The sequence below is a fragment of the Eutrigla gurnardus genome (assembly GCF_963514095.1).
Source record: "Eutrigla gurnardus genome assembly, chromosome: 6".
NCBI lineage: Eukaryota > Metazoa > Chordata > Actinopteri > Perciformes > Triglidae > Eutrigla > Eutrigla gurnardus.
The window spans coordinates 2,133,357-2,148,363 of record NC_139920.1 but is presented as its reverse complement, the minus strand read 5'-3'; the positions used below and the strand labels follow the sequence as shown (position 1 = coordinate 2,148,363).

Below are 15,007 nucleotides of genomic sequence, written 5' to 3'. Positions count from 1 at the left end.
CCAGTTTTCCCAATTTCTGGAAAAGTCCTGCCTAATGCTTCGCCACCTGTTCCACCTGAGAAGTCCTACCGAGCCCTCTAATTCAGGAAATGTAAAATCTCCCTGTCACATACTCTTCTTTTGAAGCACTTTCCTTCAGGACCTTCCCACTCTCCTAATCTGTCATTGTAATCTCACTAGGAGAGAGAGAGGTTGCTCTGCCCCGGTCCTAAAGCTCCATCTGCACTTATTTGGCCGTGTTAAGCTGCAGCCAGTTCCAGCCGTTTTGGCGCCAAACAGGTCTCTGTTACTACCTTATATGGGCCAACTTCCTATAGCTAGCCTTTGTCACACAAACACAGAACTTGATCTAAGACTTAGGGCCTCTGAGATGCAACTCCAAAACCAGCACCACATTCCTTAAACCTTCGCACATGAAACATCCGGTTCTAGTTCAATCCTAACTAGAATGTGTTGATGACCAGATCCTTCAAAATCCAGAATTTGAGTTGTTTTTCTATAGGTAGAATTCCAGACAGTTTTATCAGAATACATATTTTAATTACATTATTTATAATGCTCTAAAATAATAATTTGCTCCATTAGCTCCACCTTTTATTCACATGCATGGGGGGGTTTAGCTCAGGAGGTAAGGCGGGTTGGCTGGCAACCGCAAGATTGCCAGTTCGATCCCCGGCTCTTCCTAGCTGAGTGCCTGGTGTCCCTGAGTGCCTGGTGTTCCCTGAGCAAGACACCCTAATTGCTCCTGACGAGCTGGCTGTTGTCCTGCGTGGTTGACTCCGCCGTCGGTGTGTGAATGTGTGCGTGAATGGGTGAATGTCAGTCAACACTGTAAAGCGCTTTGGATAAAAGCGCTATATAAATGAGGACCATTTACCATCTACATGGACGATGCTGCATTCCTGGGGCAGGTGGCCTCAGTGTAAGCATCATGCATGTGCACATTTATAGATGTAAGAAAAGTAACTCAGAGGGAGTTCAGTGAAGTATGATGCCAAGCAGGTTTTTGTGTCCGTCATTGAACCAAGTGGATTTCACAGTGACCATTGCATGACTGAGACAAGTGGAAGTGGAAGCTCTTAGAGAAATTGTCTTTTGACCTCTAGGCCTGAATTCTTCCAGTCTATCAACCTTTGCTTTAAATGTTCTTTTGTATCTTGAGCAATTGTATCCCGTCTTCATATGAAACTTCAGTCTGGTGCCAGTTCTTGGGATGAAGCTTGCAACGATTGCAGGTACAAATGTTTAACGATTCTGTCTTCTTCTCACATTGTATATTGTTAATAAAAATGGCATTAAGCCTCATTAGAGATTTTCAAGCAATTGTGGCTATATGAATGACCCTAATGGGGAATATTAAAGGTTTAAGGCTCATTTATGCTCTGCGTTAGATACGCATACGGATACGGACGGAGCCTTCTGTTCGTACTCTGCGTACATTTTGTCCATATTTCTGTCCATATCCTGCAAGCTTGCGGATGCGTACCGATACGGACCAAGCGTTGCAGTACCAACGGAAATCGTGGGGGCAGTGTCGGGGGAAAAAAAGTGCCTTGAATAGCATACACAAATTTTTTTTTTTTTAAATGGAAAAGCCATAAACTCATCCTTGCTCAGAGTCCATATAGCCTGGCACACCTCCTTGACGATGCAACTTACAGTTGCAGTACCCAGCTTGTAACTTGCCGCCAAAGCTTGCTGACTGATCCGGAAATGAGAACATACAACTAAAAGGAGGACAAAGCTGGGGATTTCCATGGCGGCAGGGATAAAACATAATTTTGGCATAAAGCTAGTTAATTTTATTAGCCACCTGGTTCACCCCTGCTGTTTCTACCTGCTACCTACCATCCTGCTTATTACTGGTTTACTTGCTACAGTGCTTGTGAAGTGTTTCAGTATGCAGGGTGTGGTGGTGGAAAAATGTTTGTGAATCTAAAACCTGCTGATGACTTTGTCAAGTCTTGTGCACTTTTTAAACACCTTTTTAACACTATCAAACACACATGCAAATGCTTTGGGCTGAGCTGGCAGGTGTAGCGCTGATGAATTATTAAACCAAAACATAATGCAAATCTACTCTAATGGTGTCAAAGAACATCATTGGATGAACACTGAGCAAAACAGCCCAAGGCTTCTTCACTGCGATAAAAAAATTATCCCTCTATTCTTTTTTTGTTGTCTTCATGCTTTCCCTCCTTACTCTGCTGTCTCCTGGCAGTGTCTTCCCCCTGTTAAAGTAGTCACTGTATCCCGTCTTCTTTAACACACGCTTTCAAAACATTGCTGGAGATTCAGCGGATAAAAAAATGATTTCCATTACCATTTAATCAACTGACTCCTGGGGTGCTGTTGATGGAGAGGAGTTTGAGTAGCAAGGGAAATGCCTTGGAGACACAAAGTGGTGAGCCAACCCACACAGAGTTGGCCAGCTAAAAGCTCTCGGGGCAGAGTCAGTGTGTGTGCTGTTGCTTGAATTTCTACTGGAAGTCAAATGGAGGAGTTGTCAGGCTGAGATGATTGGCAGGCAGGGAAGGGGTGAATTTTCCTTTGCGTTTGCTGGGGATTAAAAATGAATGTGTCGCTCCCTCGAGACCAGAGCTCTGTGTGTGACAGTGTCCTCTTCCTGCCTCCATTGCTGTCAAATCGGATCACAGCCCATCAAATCCACTGAAAACTGAGTTGACAGCTGTTTAATAAACACGTATACTCCCCCAGACGCACGCACAGTAGAAAACTTTCAGGAGACATTAAGATCCCCACCACTTCTTATTTATATACTGATGATTGGAGACACCTTCTGCTAGACCTATGAGGGATATATAGAATATAAGATGCCAACTTGTTGCATCAAGTTTTGTTGACTCTTTCATATCCTGAACATGTCTGAATTGGTAAACATCTTCTAGTTCTGCATCCAGTCATTTTATGTTAATTAAAAAAAAGTGAGAGTAGGAAGACTGGTTGCATGTATGTAAAAACTTAAATTTGAACCAATATTAAAGCATTGTATGGAAATTCACAACATTTTTTATTATTTAAAAAAATGTACCCACGTCCACATTAAGACTACAATCCACTAAGAATAAATCATAATACATCAACAACAAGCAGTTTTACATGTATATGGTATGCCTTGTAAAGAAAAATACATATATCTTCACACATTTCTACTTTTTTTATAATTGTTATTTATGAATTGTAAATAAGCCGGCCAATGTTTCTTTGTCATTTATTCGACTACTCAGGCAACCCGCTCTCACTTCCAATGCATCAATTACTGATGTGTGGTCAGATCCAGAGTCTGGTCTGCTCCTGATACCGACACACATTGTTTATGAAATACACTGAGCTTTCGAATAACTATATAAACCAATCTGTGTCATTATTAAGGTACGTTCACACAAAATGTGAAGTGAATAATTCGTGTGGCACTATTGCATGCAAAGACATGAATTGATGCATATTTGCACTGTGAATGACGTGACGCTAATTAGGCTTACTCTTTATTCATACAAGTTGAAATATTTCAACTCTATCGAATATTTCATGCGACGCAAAAGCCTACGAGCATAGAGATTCTCCTCCTGTCAGTGAATCAGAAATGGAGGCAAAACATTGTCGGGGTCTGTGGTCATCCAGAGCGAACGAAATTATAAAACATAAACTGTCTATGGTACAAACAACAAGCTGTGTGTGTGTATTTATATATATATATATATACACTTCTCCTTTTTATTATTATTTATTATAAAAAATTTTTATCCATTTACTGCAATGACCTAGGACTTCCACAGCATGTACAAAGCAGCAATAGTGGTTATTTCAGCCATGATTGATGAAACATTGTCGGAGTCTACATGTAGAGGAAATGTCTCTGATGGAACTTGTGTTTCCTTGATGTCTAAGTTTTAATGGTTTAATGTCTGTGATGTCATATGACCAGAGAACTGTTTTTGTTGCTGCAGTTTAATTCCTACTGATGGAAAAAAAAAGAAATGAAAAAATGCTCCACGGGAATGGACTACTTCTTTTCTTTTGTTTTTGTCTTGTTTTACCTTGAAAACTTGAGACTGCTGTCCTTAACTAAGTTAATGTTTTTTAATTATAACAATAATAAAACTGTGCGCAGTGATGAATGGGCCCTCGCATATACACGCAGTTACGGCCGCCTACCTGGCCAACGGCCCGTCGCTGGACGTCCGCCTGATGACACATGTCTGAATTTTCATCTGTTAATAACCATAAAAGGTTTCTCGCTGTAAAAGGTTTCTCGCCGTAGTAACCATTTCATATGAAATAAAAAATAAATAAATATCATCAATCAAGCAATTGTATATTGGTATCCCACATTTTATTTTAGTCGTGCATAAGTTGTCTGCATTGCTCTTTGAGTTAGCAGGAGCACTGTATGTTAAACAGTTCCAGTCCACTCTTTTCCTTTCTCACCCTCTTCAAGGGTGACCTCACCCTTCACTTATTTCTTCTACTGCTCTCCCACCTTCTTCCTCTGCCTTTCTCCTCGACCTTTCAGACTTTTATCTTGAATCCTGTCCTCTTCTTCTTTTTAGCATTGTATCTTCATGCGCCCTCTTTACATTCCTCCTTCCTCCCTGTCCCTTCTCTCATTTCCATGCCATTTTGCTATTACTACCACTATTATTTTCTGGTCAAGTGTTTGCTGGCCTCTGTGAATTGCACACACTTACAGTTTTTTTTCCAATTTCTAATACACTAAAATGATATGCATAGCACTATTTAAACTGACACAGAGAGCAAAACCTCACAACACATTTTCTGTTTTACACACTTTTTGCAATTCAAAATGGCACTTTTTAAATTCACTGAACACGGTTCTCTGCATAAGACACAACAACCTGACATAAAGTCACATGTTTGCCATTTCAAAACACTGCCATTCAAAATGACACTACATGAGCTTATTGACTACTATATGTGCCACCTGGCCAAACAATTGTTAATTGTTACCACTTCAATCAGGAAGGAAGCACTGAAAGACCACAGGTGAGGAAGAGGGAGGGTGAGAATGAGAGGGGGAGGAAGAGTGAGAGGTAGGGTAGAGCTGGTAGAGGAGGTCATGGCCAAAGAAGACAACAACTTTAAAATGAAATCCGAGCAAACTCTGTTGATCATGTCATCAACCATGTGTGCATATGTTGCACTGACTTGTTTGGCGAAAAATCAAAAAATAAATGTTAACATCAAAATTCAACAGCATGTGTGTGTATCTGCAAATATTTCTGTGCATATGAACAATCTGAAGAATTCTCTACAATTTGAACTATTTAGTATTATGGCAAAGCATATTAAAGATGAGAGTGCTTTTCATTATGCCCAACAGTGTGCAGTTGGTAAGACAACAATCTGGTAATATGAATGAAGTATTTGCCATTTGGAGCAAAAGTTTGATTTTGATAATGTAGTGGCAATCAAACCACAAAACTGCTACTTGAGGGAATTTGGAGTCTTTTCCAACGTGTTCTTGCTTAAGAGATGAGGTCTGCCATGACTTGTGAGTTTTACGTTTTATTTTTGCAGAGAAATAATATTTACAAAACACTGGCTGTGATGAGCTTCACGGTGGTGTAGTGGGTAGCACTCTCGCCTCACAGCAAGAGGGTCCAGGGTTCGATCCCCGGGTCGGCCCCGGGTTCCTTCTGTGTGGAGTTTGCATGTTCTCCTCGTGTAAGCGTGGGTTCTCTCCGGGTTCTCCGGCTTCCTCCCACAGTCCAAAGACATGCAGGATGGGGATAGGTTGATTGGTGACTCTAAATTGACCGTAGGTGTGAATGTGAGCGTGACTGCTAGTTTGTCTCTACATGTTGGCCCTGTGATAGACTGGCGACCTGTCCAGGGAGTACCCTGCCTTCGCCCAATGACAGCTGGGATCGGCTCCAGCCCCCCCGTGACCCTAAATACAGGATAAGCGGTAGAAAATGGATGGATGGATAGATGGCTGTGATGAATGAGTAAAACTGAAACCAATGTGTAACTATGAAGAGAAAACCAGTAACAGAAAATATCTATGGCACGGTTCGAACGGTTGAAAAACTGTGTGCCTCCGTGATTCCCCTATATAGCCTACCACCGTGATTCCCTGACTAAGCCCCCTAGTGCCCAGGTGAACGAGCATCACTGCTACTTACGTGACTGAACCATACACAACATAACATACTCACAATCACATAGAAATTGGCTACTATAGATAATGCTTTATGTAGTTTTGGTTGCGGTGCTTCATTTTGCAGCATATGAAGTATTTTGCAGTTTGGTGTGTGGTTTTGTGAATTGTGTTAAGTATTTTGGTAAAAACCAGCCTAGTTTGCAAAATTGTGTTTGAGCAATTGTAAAAAAACTGTAACATCAATGGACTCTGTCCAGTTATATATGTCCCCATGGTTCCTGTCAATTTCCTGCCATGTCTGTATGAAAAACAGGAGTACTGTAACAAAGGGACATTTCATCAATGTAGTGTGGCGCCCTCGGGGTTACGAGAAGGCGCTACGTGACCAATTTCAGGGAAAAGAGGGCTGTCCACACCAAATTCATAATTAAGGTTCTTTATTAAAGACTGTTGCAGGGATGCTGTTGATGCCGCGGAGTGCTGGGCTGGCTTTAGGGGGCTGAGGCTGAGGCGACGTCGTTGGGCGAGAGCGGGGTTCGGTACACGGGGACGGGCAGTCATGCAGTCCGGGGCTCGGCGGGAGAGGCGGCGGTCAGGCAGGCGGGGGTCGAAGTAGAGGCGGGTAGTCAGACGGTCCAGAGGTCGATCAGGGCGCGGGGTTCTCCTACAGAAGCGGGTCATACACAGGGCTTTTAGTTTTCTCTCTCTCTCTCTCATCATCTCCTTACTCTCCACACGAACGTCTTCTCCGTCGTCTCCTTTTATCCCCAGGGGAAGGGAGAAGTCAGGTGTCACCAGCACGGGATCGGAGCAGAGGGCGTCCTTCAGTTCAGGGTAGCGGCGGGTCTCACCATGAATGCAGGTCACGGCCACCGTGTCTGGAAGCGGCGGGTCAGGGGGCGAATTCGGGGCGGACTAGCGTCACCGCGCTCCCTGAGTCTAGGAGGGCCGAGGCGTCGCGTCCGTTGACGCGGATGGGGGTCACAGGGTTGGGTCCGTCTGCTTGGCCCCAGCAGGCGGAGAGGAGGCCACAGGTTTTCCGGGGGTTCGGATCGGAGGAAGCCGAGGGCATCGAGACATCCTGGCGAAGGGGACACCCCCAGGATAGGTGTCCCAGGCCTCGCAGGTGAAACACCTCCTCAGGTCAGCCGCTGGCGCCGGGCGCTCCATGGGGGGGTGGGGAAGAGGTTTTACCGGCTCAGAGCTCCGCGGACGTCCTGGGGCCTTCACCTTTGTCGGACAACTGGCTCGCAGTACCGCTTGTGCCGCAAGGTGTCCCTCAACGAGCGCCACCAGCTGTTCTGCGCTCTGGGGGTTGCTCTGGCATGCGAGCCGCTTCGCCTCGTAGGGCAGGGCACGGAGGTATCGGTCCATGATCGCCCTCTCCACCGGACCTGGGACAGTGGGCTCGCTGGTCAGCCACCGGTTCATGAGTCTGGTCAGCTCATACATTTGCATACGCGGGGACTCGGCGGGGTTGAATGTCCATGTACCCGCTGGGCCCTTGAGATGAGGGTGTGCCCTAGCCGCTTCAGGATCTCCACTTTCAGCTCTTCATACGGGACGGTGCGTGCCTCGCAGAGGTCCCGATAGGCAGTCTGTGCCGCTCCGGAGAGGAAGGGTGCAATCAGGTCCGTCCACTGGTCGCCGGGCCAACCCTCCCTGGTGGCCGTCCTTTCAAACGTTAGGAGGAAAGTCTCCACCTCGTCTTCTTCCCTCTGCTTCACCAGAAACCTTGCGGGGTCTATTCGGCTCCCCTGGTCCCGTTCGAGGAGCCTTCGAGTCAGCGCGCCGGTCTGCTCCGCCGGTCTGCTCCGCGCACAGTAGCCATTAATTTTGCTGACACACACATCCAAACCCCATTGAGACAAGATTTTATACAAACACAGCAATGTGAAACCACTTGGCCTGGAAGCTGTGCAGTGACAACTAAGGTTGAGTGACTCATTGAAGGGCAAAGCAGCAATTTAGCACCTGGCTTAAAACTATGAACAAAGTACAGATACAAAAAAACACAGACATTTTTTGAAATGAAATGAAAGATCAAATTTAAATTTTCCAAAAGAAAACATGTCAGCCTATGGCATCCTTTCCAGGTGACCTCTGCATTTAATCCAGCGTAGGCATTATGTACGGTGGTATGTCAATTGCTGCATTAGCTGTAGTCTGCTGTTCACACCAGAAGCACATTTCACCTCAGCAACAAGTCATTCAACAAGTGATTCTGCTCCTCTGCTGTTTTCTGGAGAGAAAATATGTCTGTCTGCTTGTGTGTGTATGTGCCACGGTCTTTGTTTGGCAACAGCTGATGAATATGTGTAATGGCTCAGGGTTTCCACCAGTGCTTTATAGGCCTGGCGGGCCGCCAGGCTTTTCTTGCCCCCCCGCCAGGCTAAGCGTCGCTTGTTTATTTATTTTAAATAATTTTTTATGCACCAGAAACAGTGATACCAAAGACGGTATACAGAGCTTTTAACCGCATCTGGTGATACGGTTGAAAGCGCAATGGCGTAATCTTATGGTCGATATTCTTACATAACGCGGGGGAGAGGTCAGGTGTATTTTCTGTCAGCTGAACCCCCAAAACCACTGCCTGTCTCTACCCGTTTACACGCGAACAACTCTTACGCAACATGTCCCGGAGAAAGGGTCAAAAAACGTTGGACACTTTATTTTTGCGAAGTCGGAGGAGCTCTGGAGGAGACGATGAGCCCGCTCGTTCACACCGAGGCCAAGGTGGTGCATCCCCGGCAAGCCGCCGATGATGAGGAAGAGCCAGCGCAAGTTAGCACAGATGTTAGCACGGATGTTAGCACGGCGTCAGAGCAGCCTTCTGCGAGCCGCGATGGTAAACATCGAACTAGCGGATTTAATCCAAAATGGTTAGCTGACCCTACATTTAGCGGATGGCTCTATAAGACCGAGTATGGTATGTATGTACTATATTAAAATATTAACAATATTATTCTCGCTAATTTCATGTTGGTTTAGCAAATGTTGCTATTAAATTCAGCATTAGATACGCTTTGTTTTATAGCTGTGGAATGTGAATGTGTTGTAGCGGAATGTGGCCAGGACTAGCGATGCGATGACTAGTGATGCGATGTGGGCGGGTGTGTCGCTACCACCGCCAGTGGGCACCGCAAGGATCCTCAACCAGAGTCTTTATTGACGCTACTTGTACAACTTATAGGCAAGATGTGCTAAACGCACATATTGGGTCTCTACACCATCACACTAGCATTGAGATGCCAGCAAGCAAAAGTAAACAAATAATGTAAATACAGTACACTGACTAAAATGAAATATCTATTATAAAATAACAAATAGCTTTCATGTTTTTCATGTTCTAGGCTTGTCAATCACTGAAGCCTTTGAGCCAGTGATTAACAAGGAGCACGAGGAAATAATCGGTGGGTTTAAATGCCTTTACTGGCTGCTAAAACATGAAATTGCCGACCATACAAATTATGCAGCCTTGCTTGATCTTGCCAATTACTTGGCTGTGACTCAAAATGAACAGTAGAAGAGGTCACACAGTACAACATACCTCTTCAGCCTCTGAGTTCCCTGTTTTTACCCCTTGGCCATGTTTGCACATTTTAATTTATTTTACTTTTAAATGTGACCAGCAATGGCTTGTTTTAAGATTCACTAGGATTTAACTTAAGTTTAATTGTATTTTTTTTGTATTTGTTAAAACCGTATTTCAAGATTGTGTCTTTTTGTAAGACTCTGCGTTTAAGTGTGGTTAATAAATGGCTTACAATAACACGTAATAGTCATAATTTGAAATAATTTTACAAAAACACGGTGGGCCGCCGGTGGGCTTCTATAGCGGCCATACCACCAGGCTTTGCAAGTTTTCTGGGGGAAACCCTGTGGCTACAGATTAAAAAAAACACAATCACACATACATCAGGGACACCAGGCTATTTCTCATGAATATAGTGGGTGGATTTTGAAATGTGATCATGTGGGACGTGAATCGGAGAAGTGAACCAAGGCAATGCAAGGCACTGGAAATTAAAAAAACAAACAAATGCAAACCAAAAAATGTTTTCATCAACTTCACTACCCATGCACAGCCTTTAGAGAACATTCACCAACTTGACAAATAATAAAACATCGACTTGACAACGCAGTACAACATCAACTTGACGACATGCGGAAACATCAGTTTGACGACACTTGGCCATCATTTCTGAAAAGTGCTACAAGAACCTCACAATACGGTTGAGGGATGACCCCCTGAGCCACATCCACCCCATGATGATAGATGAGTGACAAAACCACTAACCCTGTATTGCTTTTAAACTTTTATAATACACTGCTCGAAAAGAATTAAGGGAACACTTAATCATCACAGTCTAACACCAAGTCAATTAAACTTCAGGGATATCGATCTGTCCATTTAGGAAGCAGAAATGATTGTGAATCAATTCCACCTACGTGACAAGAGGTGCAATGGTGAGGCAAAATGAAGACAAGCCAAAACAAGGGAATGGTTTTGATGTAGTGGCCACAGACTATTCATGTTTCTGACCAACTGTCAGAAACGAAAAGACTCCATGAGGGTGGAAGCAGCCACTGAAGACGAGAGCCCGACATCGCTGGTGGGTTTCTTCCTGGCGAATGATGACAGGGAGAAATCTCACCCCAGTGTGCAAGAGTTAACAAAATAAAAAAAGCACTTCTATTATTCTTACCAATAGCACTTTGATCTTAGTACTGTTTTTCTTAAGGTATGTTTGCTGAACAGCAACTACTTTACTCAGACGAGGAACTAACACTTGTTTCTATTTTTTTGCTCTTACTTTATCGGCAATGATATGTTGTGGTCTGCTAAATGCCCTAAATGTAAATGGAATAAAAACAAATATGGAAATATGCACAATCATTTTGACCTTAAAACAGAACAGGGGCATGACGACGAGGACTACACCTGTGCTCATACAGATAGGGTTACAATATTATAACTTTATATTATAACAATATTATAACTTAATTTTTTAGATATAAAAGCTTCAGGAATTAAAAATGCACATTTCTTTTATCATAGTGATCTATGGGGAACATGCAAGGATTTATTTTTGTTGCAGTATTGTGAGTGGAATAAATTGGCAGCAGGGTTGAGTGATTGTGGCTTATCTCAGCTCTCTTATATCCATGTCCATAGCTCATAGCAAGTGGTGCTGGTATGGAATCTGAAAACCAGAGCTAAGGAGCCTTTGTCACTAACAGCAGTCGCTCAGTATAGTAACACGCACATACAGTTCCTCTTGTTTTCTCTTATAAATACAACAAGCTGTCAATCTGCTGATGTCTACATTTTTTGACGTTGTGTTTTTGTCCCCCTCGTGAAGCACACACACACAGACGCTCACACACACACACACACAGACAGATATGACCATCTGCTACTGTAATGAGCATGGCTGAGCGCTGCTATTGTCCCCAAAGTGTGAATTAATTAGCACTATGTCTGAGGGTTCTTTTTCACGTCTCCCAATTATGTTACGCTCTTTGATCTAACAAGGCCATCAGCCGATAAAAACCCTTAGAAATCCTTAAATTGTCCTCCAGAACATGAGCTGATCCTGAATAGTTTTTATTTTTGGCAATGTATTCAACAACATGACAAATGCAAAAAATAGGTATCGTACCAAGGGTTGTTTGACATTATGATTATCATAAGATCAGTGTTGGGAGTAACGCGTTACAAAAGTAATGCATTACTGTAATGCATTATGTTTTGCTGTAACGCGGTAATGTAAGGCATTACAAAAAAAAAACTGGTAATGTTTTACTCGGTACAAATCTCAGTAACGCGCGTTACAATGCATTTTAAACCCGAAATCAATTGACTCTACATTCGCGATCGCGAGATGGGCATATGCTCCACTTTTGGAAAAGTGTGAAAGCCGGTCCGTGTAACTCTACACTATGTTAATTAAGCGCTGTTGTTAGCAGGCTCCATGAGCTGGACACCGAATCACGGAGCGGCTCCCGGTCGGTCAGAGCGCAGCCGACCCCGGCAGTCACACCAAGGATCAACAGCTGGGTGGCGGCGAGGCGGAGGCTCCGATTCTCCCCGTCGGTTTTGGACCGCTTTTATGTCCACGTCATAACACTTTAGGTGCGTGTTTAAAACAGTAGCTTTACTTCAAAACGCGAGCGTCAGACGCTGTCAGAGCGTTAATGAACAGTGTTTTAGAGCTCCCCTAAATGTCTCAGGTAGGCTTTCAGGTAATTTCGCAGCATACAGCGCCTTCAAGGTCATTAAAAAAGACGAACGGAAAATCTGGAATGAAAAATGGCCCTGTTATTTCATCCCCGAATCCCATTCATGAACACAACATCTAATATCAGTTAAGGAGTCGTTTTCCGTTTCTCGTTTTCCGTTTTTAAAACGAATAACGGGATACGAGTCATTTTCCGTTTTTCGTTCTTTTATTTTGAAGCGAAAAACATCACATCCTGCTGTGTAATGAGGGGGGTTTAGCTCAGGAGGTAGAGCGGGTTGGCTGGCAACAGCAAGATTGCCGGTTCGATCCCCGGCTCCTCCTAGCTGAGTGCCTGGTGTCCCTGAGCAAGACGCCTCACCCAAATTGCTCCTGACGAGCTGGCTGTCGCCCTGCGTGGTTGACTCCACCGTCGGTGTGTGAATGTGTGTGTGAGCCTGAGGCAGGAAGAGCACTTTCCTGCCCTTCATGAGCCATCATGAACGGCATAAGCAGGGAGCGTAGCAGCAAAGAAAACCCCAGACAGAGCAGAGCAACCAACAAGAACAATGGTAAGGTACATAACAGATGACGGGAGGAGCTGGGGTGGAGGTGGGTTGAAAACGCCGGCAGAGGAAGCAACGAGGGAGGTCAGGCTAGAGCAGTTTAAATAGCACGCTCTGAATGCAATTTCCCAATAGGAAGCGAGCACGGGGAGTCAACTGAGCCGTCAGCTGATCCCCTCGGTTTTGACAGCTACGCTGTTGCTGCTGATTTAGAGCTTGACGTCGTGGCCTGCCAGAACTAACGCTACGCTTGATTTCAGTCAGGACCACTTTGTCAAGAAGAATCTTTATTTATTTGCACAAGTTTCATTTGGCGGTATGGTACTGTTCTGGGACTCCCTGCTCTTCCACGCGCTTGCGTGGAAAGCCTGAGGCAGGAAGAACACCTTCCTGCCCTTCATGAGCCATCATGAACGGCATAAGCAGGGAGCGTAGCAGCAAAGAAAACCCCCAAAACGACCACACCGGCAATTTCCCTGACCCTCTTGCTACAAGAGATGTCAGGGGGCTATCTGAGTTAAAATAAATGTAGCCTATTTAGGTAGGAGATTAGCAGATCCATTGACCCTCAGCTTGATTAATAAAGAGGAGACAGACGTATCCTATCTGCTCCTTCCTGCCCTTCATGAGTTATCATGAACGGCATAATATATTAATAATAATAATAATAATAATGATAATAATACATTTATTTGTTGGCGCCTTCCAAACACCCCAGGTCACCTTACATGATAAATTCAATTCAATTCAATTTTATATTGTCAAACAACAGAGGTCATCTCCGGACACTTAATATTGAGCAGGACTAGAATACGCTCAAAATTTCAAGAGTCACCACATTTTCAAAGTCCCAACATCACCCAGGGGCAAGCTTTACAGCGACAGTGGCGAGAAAAAACTGCCTTAATAGGCTTTTAGGCAGAAATCTCGTGCAGCCCAGGCCCTTGGGTTCCAACTGCATTTGGTGTTGGTAGTATAGTAGTAGTAGCATTGACAGTAGTGGTGGCATTAACAGAAGCATGTATCAAGTAGTAGTCCATGGCAGCAGGCACAGCCAGGCCGGGAGCGCAGCAGCAAAGAAAAGGCCCCCAAAACGACCACACCGGCAATTCCCTGACCCTCTTGCTACAAGAGATGTCAGGAGGCTATCTGAGTTAAAAATAAATGTAGCCTATTTAAATAGGAGATAGGCCGATCAGTTACCCCTCAGCTTGGTGAATAATAATATTTTGATTATACTTGATGTACTTCCAATATTCGGCTCATGGCTTGAGCATCTAGGATGGCGCAGATAACGTTCATAAGCAGGTGGACCATCTGCCCATGTCTTTTAGGTTGGGCACATTGCTGCTGTGGTTGCTGCTCCAAAGCGGAACGAATGAGCCGTGCAGCGTTCTGGAAGGAGGCCGCAGAATTGGCAGAGGAGGCGGAGGCAAGAGCTGAACCAGGCTCGTGACAGGGGTTCTCCTCCCTCCGTGATGAACAGCGGCTCCTGTGGGCTGGCTGGAGCACGGCTCCCAGATAGCGGGCCATGGAAGACAATGGAAAAAAATCAGAGTTAGTTTGGGAAATAGGAACAGATATTCCGCTTCTGTCTCTATCAGTTTTGGAATGTTTCAGGAACACAAAGGTAATGACTGCGGAGAGTTACATGGCCTATGGTGAGGTCTTGGGAGGGGTTGAAGATCGTGAGCGTGTGGTGAATTCTCCACACCTTAGAGACTAGAGATGCACCAATCCAGTTTCGATCATGTGGCATTGCCACAGATATAAATGTACTTAATATTATTTATTAACGAATGAAGTGTACATTAGCAGCAAAAGGAAATAAATAACACTTTACCATGTAAAGTGCACTGTAAACAGATATTTTAAAATGTAATATGAAATGTAGTAGCTGCCTGAAACCCGACGGACAAAGGCTTAATGAACCGGCGCTTGCTCCGTGTTGCTCTGTGTACTCATCACTGGCTGCCAGCGTGCTTTGCGTGATGACGTAACCAGCATAGCAAACAGAATTGAAGCGACTAGATTGCTGTCACTGTATAGCTGTGTAGGATGTTAATAAAAAT

The 15,007-nt window shown here is 44.4% G+C and overlaps 1 protein-coding gene and 1 pseudogene across 2 annotated transcripts in view; both read left to right on the top strand.

Moving 5' to 3' along the window:
• Positions 1–15,007, top strand: part of naaladl2 (N-acetylated alpha-linked acidic dipeptidase like 2) — a gene marked incomplete at both ends in the record, with an annotated part of 796,426 nt that overhangs the window by 614,685 nt on the left and 166,734 nt on the right. The window lies entirely within an intron of this gene.
• LOC311015227 (putative nuclease HARBI1) overlaps positions 10,681–15,007 on the top strand; it is a 49,703-nt pseudogene continuing 45,376 nt past the window's right edge. Inside the window, exon 1 of the transcript in view lies at positions 10,681–10,761. The product of the transcript in view is annotated as a putative nuclease HARBI1 (transcript). The remainder of the gene's footprint in view (positions 10,762–15,007) is intronic.